Source organism: Somniosus microcephalus, chromosome 12 (genome assembly GCF_052327205.1).
Source record: "Somniosus microcephalus isolate GS21.2 chromosome 12, FLI_Smic_1.0, whole genome shotgun sequence".
Taxonomy (NCBI): Eukaryota; Metazoa; Chordata; class Chondrichthyes; order Squaliformes; family Somniosidae; genus Somniosus; species Somniosus microcephalus.
In genome coordinates, this window is record NC_140998.1 from 188,256,557 (window position 1) to 188,272,484 (window position 15,928).

Consider the following 15,928-nt stretch of genomic DNA (forward strand, 5'->3'; position numbering starts at 1 on the left):
CCCCGATCCCAGTCAATGCCACTGAACTCATAGCAAACACCCGAAAGCCCCTGCCCATGACCCCGACAGCACGGACAGTAATAGAGAGGTGTCCTACCACCAGCAAGGGACCAGGGAATGAGTTAGTGCTAGTACCGACCGATAATGTACTATACCATGGGCTACACTATGCAGTAGCTTCAGTTATCCTAAACCTTACCGAAGTACACTTACCTGGATGGTGCCCTACAGAGACAGAACAGCTATACCAGGCCCTACTAAAAGAAATGTTCAGGAAATTCTACGAATTCGACTTTGCCAACGTAGACAAAGCAGAACTATACACATTACACGCTGAGTACACTATGGGCGCGGGGAGACAAAGAAGGGGAACCAGGAATGATATTTTCACTACCTACAATAGAGGATCCTCTGTAATAAATAGCCTAGACGATATAGAACTGCAAACACAAATAAATGGTATAAAAACCCAACTACGAAAGATCCTAACGGAAGAAAAGACAGTGGTAGGCTCAGAACTACACAAGGATCAAGCTATGACGGTCCATTTAAAGGAAATTATTGCTGAGCTAGAAAGACATGCAAAAAAAGTAAATGCACTCATACGGGATGATAGGAATGCTTCGGACCAGGCTGCACAAAATGAGGTGTGTGTGCTATACGGGGCATGGTTGCTGGGCGAGGGCCGTAGCAATCTGGAGGATTTAAACCAAGGTTTAGTCCCCTCCTGGATCAGCAACAAGCTCCTCGCAGCCCTCCACTCGTTTAGCAATTCGCTGAGCCCGTGTCAGCTCCACCTAGCCTCTGAAGCCTACCCAGTCCCAGTAGATTGTGGACGTTCGAACCATACTATCATGGGGATAGTAGTGAGGATGCCAGTCATGGGTGGGACAGCCCGACCCGCACCGGTATACAGGGTGGAGAACATTGGGATCATTCAAGGGGGTGCACATGTCTGTTTCGCAGCGGTCCCACCTTATGTCATAAAGTGGGAGCACGTTATGACAGGTACTGACCTCTCTGGGTGCCGGAGCCGAGGTGCACACATAATACTGTGTCCCCAGCACTTGAACGCCTATTCTAGACCACAGTGCGGGTTTAAAACTGCTGGCGCATGACCTATAAACTGTACCATGGAGGTAATGGCACAAGACCATGTTCCCCCACAGGTAGCATACATAGGGGGTGGGGCATATTGTGTCACCACAAGTGCGCCCCACTACCAGCTTGGACAGCACATCTGGTGTCTGGTAAGTGACAGCAGTTTCTGCTTTAAACCCGAGGCAGAAGTTCACGTGTCCCAGGAACGGATTGTCCCCATTCCTGAACCCTCCAATGTTCACCTCACAGTAACTGAAAAAATAACCAACCCGCAAGGCTATGTTACATACTTTGGCTATGAAATTCCCCCTCTACCCAAACATCTTACCACTCTACTCAAAGCCGTAGAAGTATCACAAAAACATTTCTATACTCTAGAACAAAAAACAGTCGAGATAGGGGGGCGAGATTTCAGATATCATAGTTCCACCCTGGTGGGATATTTTCAAAAATATAGAGGTCACTTCCTGGATCAGAATGGCTTCCCATATTTTAGTGGTCTGCCAGCTCGGTATAGTTTTCTACTTACTATGCACAAAGTGTAAGGGAAAGGGCAGAAAGCTCCGATCCCGACATGAGAGGGTATTGGGCGAGCATTACAATAAAGTTTTTGATCTTGTATTGGACGAGCCTTAACCATCATTGTAATAAAGTTTGTGACCGCGTATTATTTTACTATGTATGTACCGTATTTTCCAAGTGGTGCAGGGGTGCTGGACCCCACTCCGTGCTTGGATATGAATGTAACTGAATTTTACCTGTGTATGCATCTGAGCACTACATTTTAAAGGGGAATGTATGCTGTGGGTCTTAGATAGGTAAACTACAGAGGGAAGGTTGGCTCTCAGGGATCAAGAATTTTGCTCACTTAGTATGACACTTTAGCAAGTATCACAGGGAGGACTGTAAGATTCTCAAAATTCACAGATCCCCCAAAGCTGGAAGAAAATCCTAAGGAAAATTACTTTGGACTCTTTTAAACAAGTTTCAGGATGATAAAATAAAAAGGCATGTTTGGACCTGTACAGGGAGAAAAGACTGCCACAGGGAAAGGGATTGACCTCTGTAAAGACAGTTTGGATATTGGAGTAAATCAAATTGTCTGGGGAACTGTGTAACCTCAATTCAGCCACTATCAGACATTAACATCCTAAACAATCGACCCACGAAGGAACAGTTTCCACCCAAAACACAGGACCCATCCAAAACATGCATAATGCAAATCACCTAGCTAACCTACATAGAAATCTCAGGCCCAGACAGGAAACTCGAAACCTGAGTATAGCTATGACAATGAACTAGGCAATCAACAACTCATTGACTAAACAGTACAACATCCCGAAACCATTTTCACATTTTTAATCAAGTTACCTTAACGAGCCCACCCAAATCAGACAATAAACCGGGACTGAAAATGCGCACAGATTAAGAGGCCTCCAAAAGTATAATTGAAGGCCTGTTTTCTAAAGAAAAACAACTCGGAGACTACTCAACTCAGGAAACAGACTCAAGAAGCATTGAGATGGGGCAGCTTTCCACCGTACACCCAAGTTCAACAGCTTCAGTGACCCAGGACATCGTCTGACACATCACGGCAACAAGAGCCTTACGAAACTACCAACAAAATATTACCACTAACCAACCAACTAAATATTGAGCCACCATGACCAAAGAAAACCAACTCAGGAGAAAACCGAAGATTCCACTCTACAATCTATTCCTGACTTACCCCGGGTAAGATTTTTACTTAAAAAGGAACTCTAAACCCTATCTCTACCGAAGAAAAGTGGGTACTCACCCCATAGATCCAAAATGCACCCTACCACATCAGCGGACTCACGGAGACTGACCAGCAGATAGTCAAAGTCTTCTACCGCGTACGGGGTATGGCAGCCACTGACCAACATATCCAGTGAACCCCGAAACCGTGAACCAGCTCAACTGTCAAGGATTTGTTTTGGTGAGCATTATCCCTGGTCCTCTAGAGTTCAACTTAGCTAGGGAGTGGGATTGGGAGGGGTGAGGTATTTTATTCTGTAATTTTCTCTTGTATGCATTGAAAGTGTTCCCCAATTTTATTAGAGTATAAGATTGTTGTGTTGTATTTTCTTTCTTGAATAAAGATCAAAGTTTCTTGCACCAAAACCAGTTGTCTGCTGCACTTTTGTCACAACCCCCAAATAAGTCCAAGGTCTAGAACCAAGGGAGTGGGAGTGATTCGAACTGCTCATAAGTCAGAGGTGAAGCTGACCCACACACCACCCCCTACATAATGTATAAATGTAACGAAGTTAAGATTTGAGAATAAGGATCTCTGAGAATTAGAAATGTAAGCTATTTGTATTTTGAACTGTTAAAGTCACGATTGACTCACAAGCTGTTAACTGTATGTTGGCTCTTAAATAAATTGATATATATTTAGAATTGCCTCAAATAGTATTTCTGTATCAAACTCGCAAACTCAATTTCTGTACACTCTTTGGTGAGGAGTTGCAGATTCTGGGGGAGTATTCCGGACCCTCAAAATATCCGGCAGGTTACAGTCTAGTTAAACTTATTAAAAGCGCTATCTGGAAGACGGTAACATCTTCAAGTCGTTCCTTTCCTTTAGAGAGAGATAACCTGAACCTTTAGACCCAATTCGGCTATCCCTAACTTTAGTTGAAGGTGAACGTCTGGGGAATACTCCTGATCTGGGGTAGCCTGAAAAGGGCTAGGACTAGTAATTATCTCTTCAACCTGGTTCCGTACCGGCCTTGCAGCATGCGAGTCCCAGCCTTGGTCGAAGTCCGTCTCGGTTGGAAGAGCAAGGCTCTGCTCCTCTTGACATTCTGTTGTGTGGAGAGCAGGAGAGAGAGAGAGAAAGCTTTCCAAACTGCTCTCTAATATACCCCTTCAATACACAGACCGCTGTCTGTGGTTTTACTGGACACATGGCCTCAGAGGATGATTTTTAAGCTTCCTCCCAGGTTTGAATGGTTTTTGGTCTCATTTCGATCTTCCAGCCGATTAACTTAACGAGTTCATCTTGACCAGAACAATGAGTTGTCAGCCTTGTTAATCAAGACTTGGGAGTGGGCCTCTCAGGCCAGTGTTGCCAAGGACAGTTTGTTTCCATATGAATGAGTCATCTTCAGCTTGAGTGGTTTTTCACTGCTTCCCCCACCCCCCCACCCCACCCCCCAAGCAGCCTATCTAGTTTTTAATAAGATTTCATAATCTAAAACTCCATGGAGTCTGCGCCAACTGCTACAGGTTCCATGCATCATCAAAACGTCATGGACAGGTACAAAAAAATAATCAAAAATGCTAATGGAATGCTGGCCTTTCTATCTAGAGGACGAGAATACAAGGGGTTAGAAGTCATGCTGCAGCTATATAAAGTCCTGGTTAGACCACACCTGGAGTACTCTGTTCAATTCTGGGCACCACACCTTAGGAAGGATATATTGGCCTTGGAGGGAGGGCAGCGTAGATTTACTAGGACGCTACCTGGATTCCAAGGGTTAAATTATGAGGAGAGATTACACAAACTAGGGTTATATTCTCTGGAATTTAGAAGATTAAGGGGTAATTTGATCGAAGATTTCAAGATATTAAGGGGAACTGATAGGATAGATAGAGAAATACTATTTCTGCTGGTTGGGGAATCTAGGACTAGGGGACATATCCTAAAAATTACAGCCAGGCTTTTCAGGAGTGAAGTTAAGACGCATTTCTACACACAAAGGATGGTAGAAGTTTGGAACTCTGTTCCGCAAGCAGCAGTTGATGCCGGATCAATTGTTAAGTTTAAATCTGAGATTGATTGATTTCTGTTAACCAGTGGTATAAAGGGATATGGGGCAATGGTGGGTACATGGAGTTAGGTCACAGATCAGCCATAATATCATTGAATGGTGGAACGGGCGCGAGGAACTAAATGGCCTACTCCTGTTCCTATGTTCCTAATACCATATGCCCACTCTAGTCATCCTTCTATCCAAGCATTTTACTCCAAATCTTAGCGCCTGCTAACTGCAACCTCACCGTTGCTAGTTCCCACTTCCCTCTCAAGGCTTACTCTTCCCTTTCTTCCATTTCCTGCCATCAGCCCAACAACCACTCATCTCCTGTCTTCAGCAGGACACATAGCCCCTCCTCGCTCCTCCTTGGCTCCATTACAGGCTCCACAAGCTTCTCCTATAATATATTTTGTATACAGTTTGCCACCCATTCCCATCTCCATTCATTGATTAAACTTCCCAATTACACTCACAACTCACCTCCTGCACCTCTATAGTTTCCCAGCCTGACTTCTCTCTGACTTGATGACAGGAACTTACTGGCACCTTGAATGCCCATCTCATCAGTATCAAATGTAACTCCAACAACTTACATTCATTTTGGTGGCTCGCCTCAATTATATCCTCCTCCTCTTCGCCATAAATCAGGGTCCATTCCGAGTCCTACAATTCCCAGCCAATGTATCCTCAATATATCTTTCTCATTAATGTAATTGTAAACTGCATCTCATGGTTGGCCAGAGCATATACCCTCAAGGCTCTATGTCCATTGGCCGCTCACTTTACCAAAAATCAGATCAAACTCAATATGTCAATCCAATTAGTCCCACTTTCCCTATAGCCCTGCAAATTTTCCCCCTTTCCTTTGCTTTTGTACTATCTGCCTCTATGTATGTAGCCCAGGATCCCATATGCTTTTTTAACCGCTTTCTCAACCTGCCCTGCCACCTTCAACGATTTGTACACATATACCCTCAGGTGTCTCTGTTCATGCTCCCCCTTTAGGATTATACCCTTTAGTTTATATTGCCTCTCCTCATTCTTCCTAACAAAATGTATCACTTCGAACTTTTCTGCAATAAATTTCATCTGCCATGTGTCCGCCCATTTCACCAGCCTGTCTATGTCTTCTTGAAGTCTATCACTATCCTCCTCACTGTTCACTATACTTCCAAGTTATGTCTCATCTGCAAAATTTAAAATTGTGCCCTGTACTCTCAAGTCCAAGTCATTAATATATATCAGGAAAAGCAGTGGTCCTCGTACCGATCCCTGGGGAACACCACTGTAGACCTTCCTCCAGTCCGAAAAACAACCGTTCACCACTACTCCCTGTTTCCTGTCACTTAGCCAATTTCATATCCATGCTGCCACTGTCCCTTTTATTCCATGGGCTTCAACTTTGCTGGCAAGCCTATTATGTGGCACTTTATCAAACGTCTTTTGGAAGTCCATGTACACCACATCAACCACATTTGCCCTCATCAACCCTCTCTGTTACCTCATCAACAAACTTGATCAAGATGGTCAAACACGATTTTCCTTTGACAAATCCGTGCTGGCTTTCCTTAATTAATCCACACTTTAAAAAAAAAAAATATTCATTGATGGGATGTGGGCGTCACTGGCTAGGCCTGCATTTAGTGCCCATCCCTAATTGCCCTTGAGAAGATGGTGGTAAGCTGCCTTCTTGAACCGCTGCAGTCCATATGGTGTAGGTACACCCACAATGCTGTTAGGAAGGGAGTTCCAGGATTTTGGCCCAGCGACAGTGAAGGAACAGCGATACAGGTCCAAGTCAGATGGTGTGTGGCTTGGAGGGGAGCTTGTAGGTGGTGATGTTCCCATGCGTCTGCTGCCCTTGTCCTTCTAAGTGGTAGAGGTCGCGGGTTTGGAAGGTGCTGTTGAAGGAGCTTTGGCGAGTTGCTGCAGTGCATCTTGTAGATGGTACACACTGCAGCCACAGTGCGCCAGTGGTGGAGGGAGTGAATGTTGAAGGTGGTGGATGGAGTGCCAATCAAGCAGGCTGCTTTATCCTGAATGGTGTCGAGCTTCTTGAGTGTTGTTGGAGCTGCACTCATCCAGGCAAGTGGAGAGTATTCCATCACACTCCTGACTTGCGCCTTGTAGATGGTGGAAAGGCTTTGGGGAGTCAGGAAGTGAGACACTCGCTGCAGAATTCCCAGCCTCTGGCCTGCTCTTGTAGCCACAGTATTTATATGGCTGGTCCAGTTCAGTTTCTGATCAATGGTAACCCCCAGGATGTTGATAGTGGGGGATTCAGCGATGGTAATACCATTGAATGTCAAGGGGAGATGGTTAGAGTCTCGCTTGTTGGAGATGGTCATTGCCTGGCACTTGTGTGGTACGAATGTTACTTGCCACTTGTCAGCCCAAGTCTGAATGTTGTCCAGGTCTTGCTGCATATGGACACGGACTGCGTCAGTATCTGACGAGTCTCGAATGGTGCTGAACAGTGTGCAATCATCAGCGAACATCCCCACTTCTGACCTTATGATGGAGGGAAGGTCATTGATGAAACAGCTGAAGATGGTTGGGCCTAGGACACTGCCATGAGGAACTCCTGCAGTGATGTCATGTTCAAGTGACTGTTAATTTTGTCCCGGATTATTGTTTCTAAAAGCTTCCGCACCACCGAGGTTAAACTGACTGGCCTGTAGTTGCTGGGTTTATCCTTACACCCTTTTTCGAACAAGGGTGTAACATTTACAATTCTCCAGTCCTCTGGCACCACCCCCATATCTAAGGAGGATTGGAAGATTATGACCAGTACCTCTGCAGTATTATTTAGTTTATATTGCCTCTCCTTATTCTTCACTTCTCTTGGACAGCAGCCTTACAGCATCAATGTATTGTGAAAAACATGTCATTCTAAATACTACTAGATTCTCAACCTCAGCTGCCTACCTCTATGGGGAAGGGAATTGGTACATGAATAATGCTGGGCTTTTTGTGCATCTCCTCGTGACCATTTTCAGAGCTTCACTGATGAGATCTGGAGCAGGTGCCCTGGCTGCTCTAACAGGTAGTCATAGAGTCATAGAGTCATAGAGTTTTACAGCACAGAAAGAGGCCCTTCGGCCCATCGTGTCTGCGCCGCCCATCCATCCCTGTCCAGTCTAATCCCATTTTCCAGCATTTGGTCCATAGCCTTGTATGCAATGGCATTTCAAGTGCTCATCCAAATGCTTCTTGAATGTTGTGAGGGTTCCTGCCTCTACCACCCTTTTAGGCATTGAGTTTCACATTCCAACCACCCTCTGGGTGAAAAAGTTCCTCCTCAAATCCCCTCTAAATCTCCTGCCCCTTACCCTGAATCTATGCCCCCTTGTTATTGACCCCCCTACTAAGGGGAAAAGTTCCTCTTTGTCTACCCTATCTATGCCCCTCATCATTTTGTACACCTCAATCAGGTCCCCCCTCAGCCTTCTTTGCTCCAAGGAAAACAACCCCAGCCTGTTTAGTCTTTCTTCATAGCTGAGGCGCTCCATCCCAGGTAACATCCTGGTGAATCTTCTCTGCACCCTCTCCAAAGCAATCACATCCTTCCTATAGTGAGGCGACCAGAACTGCACACAGTACTCCAGCTGTGGCCTCACCAGCATTTTGTACAGCTCCATCATAACCTCCCTGCTCTTATATTCTATGCCTTGGCTAATGAAGGCAAGTATCCCATATGCCTTTTTAACCACCTTATCTACTTGTTCCGCTGCCTTCAGAGATCTATGTACATGTACACCGAGGTCCCTCTGACCCTCTGTACTTCCTAGGGTCCTACCACTCATTGTGTATTCCCTTGCCTTATTTGTCCGTCCAAAATGCATCACCTCGCACTTTTCAGGGTTAAATTCCATTTGCCACTTTTCCGCCCATCTGACCAACCCGTCTATATCGTCCTGTAGCCTGAGGCTTTCCCCCTTGCAATTTACCACCCCACCAATTTTCGTGTCATCTGCAAACTTACTGATCATCCCTTTTACATTCTCATCCAAATCATTTATGTAGATCACAAACAACAAGGGACCCAGCACCGATCCCTGAGGTACCCCACTGGACACAGGCTTCCAGTCACAAAAGCAACCTTCGACCATCACCCTCTGCCTCCTGCCACTCAGCCAGTTTAGGATCCAACGCGCCAAGGCACCCTGGATCCCATGGGCTCTTACCTTCTTGACCAGTCTCCTATGCGGGACTTTGTCAAAAGCTTTACTGAAGTCCATGTAAACCACATCCACAGCATTTCCCTCATCCACCTCCCTAGTCACCCCCTCGAAAAATTCAATCAGATTTGTCAGACATGATTTACCCTTGACAAAGCCATGCTGACTATCCCCGATTAATCCTTGCCTCTCCAAGTGGAGACTAATTTTGTCCCTCAGAATTTTTTCCAATAATTTCCCTACCACAGATGTTAGGCTCACTGGCCTATAATTCCCTGGTTTATCCCTGCTACCCTTCTTGTATAATGGTACTACATTAGCTGTTCTCCAGTCCTCTGGTACATCCCCTGTGGCCAGAGAGGTTCTGAAAATTTGTGTCAGAGCCCCTGCAATCTCCTCCTTTGCCTCCCACAGCAACCTGGGATATATCTCGTCCGGGCCTGGGGATTTATCGACTTTTTGGCCTGCTAAAACCGCTAGCACCTCCTCCCTCTCGATGCTAATATGTTCAAGTATGTCACAATCCCCTTGCCCGATTTCTATGTCTGCATCGTCTTTCTCCATAGTGAACACAGATGCAAAAAATTCATTTAAAACCCCGCCTACATCATCTGGTTCTACACACAGATTGCCACTTTGGTCCCTAATGGGCCCTACCCTTTCCCTGGTTATCCTCTTGCCCTTAATATACTTATAAAACATCTTAGGATTTTCCTTTATTTTGCTCGCCAGTGTTATTTCATGGCCCCTCCTCGCCCTCCTAATTTCTTTTTTAAGTATGCCCCTGCACTTTTTATACTCCTCTAGGGCTTCTTCCGTCTTTAGTCTTTTGTAACTGCCAAAAGCCCCCCTTTTATTTCTAATGCATTTTTGTATCTCCCTTGTCATCCAAGGTTCCCTTTGCTTGTTGGTCCCACCCTTGACCTTTACAGGAACATGTTGGCGCTGTACTCTCTCTATTTCCCTTCTGAAAGTCTCCCACTGTTTTGATGTGGATTTTCCTATAAGTAGCTGCTCCCAGTCCACTTTGGCCAGATCCTGCCTTATCATATTAAAATCGGCCTTCCCCCAATTTAGAACCCTTATTTCCGGGCCGTCTTTGTCTTTTTCCATGACCACCTTAAATTTCACCGAATTATGGTCACTGTCGCCAAAATGCTCTCCTACTGATACTTCCACCACTTGCCCGGCTACATTCCCCAGAACTAGGTCCAGTACCGCCCCCTCTCTTGTAGGACTTTCTACATGTTGGCTCAAAAAGCTCTCCTGGATGCACTTTAAGAATTCTGCACCCTCTAAGCCTTTCACACTCTGACTATCCCAATTTATATTGGGGAAGTTGAAATCCCCCACTATTATTACCCTATTATTTTCACACTTCTCTGAGATTTGCCTACATATCTGTTCCTCTATCTCCCCCTGACTGTTTGGGGGCCTATAGTACACTCCCAGCAAAGTGCTTGCCCCCTTTTTGTTTTTAAGTTCTACCCATATGGCCTCATTTGAGGAACCCGCTAATATATCATCCCTCCTTACAGCAGTAATTGACTCCTTAATTAATATCGCAACACCCCCTCCCCTTTTACACCCCCCTCTGTCTCGCCTGAAGATTCTATACCCCGGAATATTGAGCTGCCAGTCCTGACCCTCCCTCAACCATGTCTCCGTGATGGCAACAATATCGTACTCCCATGTGTTCAACAACAACTTCAGTTCATCCACCTTATTTGCAAGACTCCTTGCATTAAAATAAATGCCTTCCAGCCCTGCCATATTCCCTTTTGCCTTCACATATTTGCTCTGCCTTCCCAGCTGACTTGTTTTTTTCCTCTGTATTTGGCTGTAAATCACCCCCTACTATAGCTCCACTCTGTACCCCATCCCCCTGCCAAGTTAGTTTAAACCCCCCCCAGCAGTGCTAGCAAACCTCCCCGCAAGGATATTGGTTCCCCTCTGGTTCAGGTGTAAACCGTCCGACTTGTACAAGTCCCACCTTTCCCAGAAGCAGACCCAGTGATCCAGGAAACTAAAGCCCTCCCTCCTGCACCATCCCTTTAGCCACGCATTCATCTGTTCTATCTTCCTATTTCTATACTCACTAGCACGTGGCACCGGGAGTAATCCAGAGATTACAACCTTTGAGGTCCTGCTCTTTAATCCTTCAGCTAGCTCCCTAAATTCTTGCTGCAGGACCTCATCCCTCTTTTTACCTATGTCGTTGGTACCAATGTGGACCACGACCTCTGGCTGTTCACCCTCCCCCTCCAGAATGCCCTGCAGCCGCTCAGTGAAACATGTTTCTGTCTTGGTATATCAATCATTAGTGTGGAGTAGCAACTATTAAATCCGATAATAAAAAGTACACTTATCATACTTTGAGTGTTGTTGGAGCTGCACTCATCCAGGCAAGTGGAGAGTATTCCATCACACTCCTGACTTACTTTAAGCATAAGCTTCAGGATGAACTACATATCTGAACATAAAGACTAAATATTAATTAAGTGTAACTGTGTAGGCCTAGAGTTATTTTACTGGGATTCTAGTAATTCTGCAATTATTGTCTTATAGCCTAACTTTAAAGAGAGCATATTTCACACTTCAGTAAAGATATATATATATATATTTCCAGATACTACAGGAGTTAAAGGTGATCTGTATACTTCAGCTCTATGCAGTAGGTAGCAGCCTAACTTATGGAAGATGCTCCCGAGAAAGGGGACCACTGGCTGCAATTTGAGTGGACGCTAATTCACGGATATCAAGTTGATCTGGACCTACAGACATCGCACAGTGAAGGCACATACAATATCCCTCGACTGTGGATAGTCTCCCTCTACTCCCTTACAATCTATAGGCTATCATGAAAGTATATTGCTTTGACACATATATGGTTAGTGGGAGCTCAGAGACTTTCATCAACAGAACCCAACCCCAATCTGTCCCAGAAATAGATTTATTAGATACATAAAATCTACCTGAAAACTAATGAAAATGAAGGCTCAGGTACAGTAGTACAGCTGGGGGTATAGGTTGCAAGTGGGAACAAAATATGTAAATAACAGGAGGATTACTATCCTCATAGATTGCCACTAGACTGCCATAAAGGTCATCCAATAGCAAGAATTTCTTTAAAAAAAAATCTATCACTCATTCACGGTTTCCAAGTTATTGTCAATAGTTACCTATAAACCAAGGAGGCCAGTGTGACTTCCAAAATGCTGGCTTTATTTCTAGTTACAACTTCAGCATTACTGGTGAATGTTAGCCTCTCTATACAACCAACCTTGAAGGTACTCATTCAAATTTTCACTTAAACTGAAACATTGTAAATATACCGTAATGAATATGTTTTTAAAATATACATGTTTTGGTGATTTTTTATGGTCATTAGGTAAACACTCTCCGTCTCCAAGTAATACTGGCAATTCTAATGCTGAATTATTATTAGAAATGTCAAGAAAGAGTGGGCCTAGGGACAGGTATAAAATGTTTATGACTGACTTATTTTTCTCTTTAAAACTGCACTTTCCCTGAAGGGATAATTACTAGTCCTAGCCCCTTTAGGGCTACCCCGGATCAGGCGTATTCACCAGACATTCATTTTCAACTAAAGTTTGAGGTAGCTGAATCCTAAAGACGCTTAATTGGGTCTAAAGGTCCGGACTATCTCTCCCTAAAGGAAACGAACAACCTGAAGATGTTACCGTCCTCCAGATAGCACTTTTACTAAGTTTAGCTAGGCTGTAACGTTCCGGATATTATGAGGGTCCAGAAAACTCCCTCAGAATTCTGCAACTCCTCACCAAGGAGTGTATAGAGATTGAGTTTGATACAGAAGTATTATGTGAGACAATTCTAAAAATATACAGATTTATTAAAGAACCAACATGTAAGTACAGTAGGTGTTTGAATCGCAACATTAACAGTTCCAAATACAAAACGCTTAGAATTCTATTATCAGAGATCCTTATTCTCAAATCTTAACTTCGCTACATTGTTACAGCTCTTAGTTTATTCCAGGATATCCACCAAAATCAAATACAATACCTTGATCCCCGAGTTCCAAAGAGTTGAAGACTTACAGAGCTAGCTCTGAAGCCGACAATCGCTTTGCCCCTTTACAGCGAATCTATCATCCCATTTGAAAGTTCAATTTTTATACCCTTTTGCAGTGGTATTTCCTTTGAAGTTTTCTGCTGATGTAAGCTCATTATCTCTAGTCATTTTTCTGCTGACCCCTGCTATTCTTACGGTCAGTTCAGCTGGTAGCATTAAGAATCGTGTCTCTAACTTTAGGTGTTCGAAGCTTATCATAAAAAACGGTGTGGAGCAGGTGTATCTATTTGATGTCATTCTTACCAAAGTCTTCTGTTTGTGTCTTTTTACGATGTGTAAATTAAAAACACCTCAACCAGGTGCACCATTGTCTTCTTAGTTACCTCAGTTGGTTGTAACACAGACTCGTGTCTCCAGTGTTTCATTTGATGTCATTTTTATGAAGGCATATGTTTCTTAATTTTCTGTGTTTCTTTCTGAAGTGTTGGTTTAAGACACCTTTACAGGGTGTACCATTGTGTTCTTTCCAAAGCTGCAGACTTCAGGAACCTTTAACCTTCTGTTTCAACAAGGCTATTGATTCAGTGTCAACAACTTATCTTACCTCAATAGCCTGAATGCTGTTCACAGCTTTTCCATTGTTAGGTTTTTTAGATTTTCAATCCCAGTTTGTCATGTTACAAAGGCCAGAATTCTTTCATAGAATGGGGTATTTTTTCTGAATATGGCTTATACCTTCACATCCCTAATTAGTGTTTTTAATGGCCTGGATTTTCCGGTAAATAGTAAGGCTATCACAGCGCTCATGTTCTTGCGTAAATTGGACAGCAACTTCCAGTGACTGCACACATGCAGTTAAACGCTAAAATCAGGAAGTTGCCGTCCCAGCTGCCCTGCTCCTCCAGAAGCTGCGCTATACTGGTATCTCATCGAGAGACTCAGTACTGAAACACATGGAAAGGAGTAAAGTTGCGGTACCTACCTGATAGATACCCACTAAACTTGTCAGTAACTGCATGACAAGTCTTAATTACTGCCAAACAACCTCTGCCAATGAAAACAAACTTTTACAAGTGTGGAGTTTCATCCCTTCAGATTTTAATTACTTCTGGAGATTTAAAAAAATTAAAAACCTCAAATAATTTTTTTAAACTTTTTCTTTCTGTCTCTTTTATCTCTCTCTCTTAATCCCAATTTTCTTTCCCTCTCTTTATTTAATTTCTGTAAATGATTTGGCACTGAATTAACTATTCTAACTTACACTTCCTAGTTCAGACTCTGCAGGCTGAACCTTAATTCCCAAAAACAGGTGGGGGTTGGGGGTGGGTTTGGGGTTTGGGGTCAGGTCAGAGGTTAAAATTCAAAAATTGTGAAAAGGAACACAACTCGCCCACTTCCAGTTTTAGCGGAGGCGGGACGAGGGGCGCGCGACCAATCCACTCCCAGGAGGCGGGTTGGTTATTTAAATATTAAAATGAAGGCCCGCAGCCTCATTATAAGTCATCCTATTTTTAAACTCGTGTCAGCCAGGTTTCCCAGGCTTCGGGAAACCTGGCAGATGAAAGGAGGCGAGAAGGGCTGAATCCATGAGGTAAATGCCTTTACAGCACTGTTTGTGGGCTAGGAGCAGCAGGAGTGCTTCCTACAGGTCCAACAAGCTACCCGGTAAACCCCTGCAACTGGCCACCATTCAACGCTCCCCACCACCACCCAACCACCACTGGACCTTCCCCAGCAGCCCCCCCACCCCCCACCCCCACCATTGGACCTCGACACCCGCCCCCGACCACCATTGGACCTTCCTCAGCAGCTCCCCCACCCCCCGCCCCCCACAACCACCATCGGACCTCGCCACCCGCCCCCGACCACCATTGGACATTCCCCAGCAGCTCCCCCACCCCCCACCCCCACCATCAGACCTCGCCACCCGCCCCGACCACCATTGGACCTTCCCCAGCAGCTCCCCCACCCCCCACGACCACCATCGGACCTCACCACCCACCCCGACCACCGCTGGACATTCCCTAGCAGCTCCCCCACCCCCCACCATCGGACCTCGCCACCCGCCCCCGACCACCATTGGACATTCCCCAGCAGCTCCCCCAAACCCCACCCCCACCATCGGACCTCGCCACCCACCCCCGACCACCATTGGACATTCCCCAGCAGCCCCCCCATCCCCCACCCCACCATCGGACCTCGCCACCCGCCCCCGACCACCATTGGACATTCCCCAACAGCTGCCCCAAGCCCCAACCCCACCATCGGACCTCGCCACCTGCCCCCGACCACCATTGGACATTCCCCAGCAGCCCCCCCGCCCCCCACGACCACCATCAGACCTCGCCACCCGCCCCTGACCACCATTGGACATTCCCCAGCAGCCCCCCCACCCCCCATCGGACCTCGCCACCCGTCCCCGACCACCATTGGACCTTCCCCAGCAGCTCCCCCACCCCCCACGACCACCATTGGACCTCGCCACCCACCCCCAACCACCATTGGACATTCCCCAGCAGCCCCCCCACCCCCCACCATCGGACCTCGCCACCCGCCCCCGACCACCATTGGACATTCCCCAGCAGCTCCCCCAACCCCCACCATCGGATCTCGCCACCCGCCCCCGACCACCATTGGACATTCCCCAGCAGCCCCCCCACCCCCCCATCGGACCTCGCCACCCGCCCCCGACCACCATTGGACATTCCCCAACAGTTTCCCCACCCCCCCAACCCCACCATCGGACCTCGCCACCCGCCCCTGACCACCATTGGACATTCCATAGCAGCCCCCCACGAGACCTCG

The 15,928-nt window shown here is 45.9% G+C and overlaps 1 pseudogene; it reads left to right on the plus strand.

Moving 5' to 3' along the window:
- The first annotated feature begins 266 nt into the window (after positions 1–266).
- Positions 267–7,463, plus strand: LOC147109774 (uncharacterized; annotated as a pseudogene).
- Positions 7,464–15,928: the final 8,465 nt, after the last annotated feature.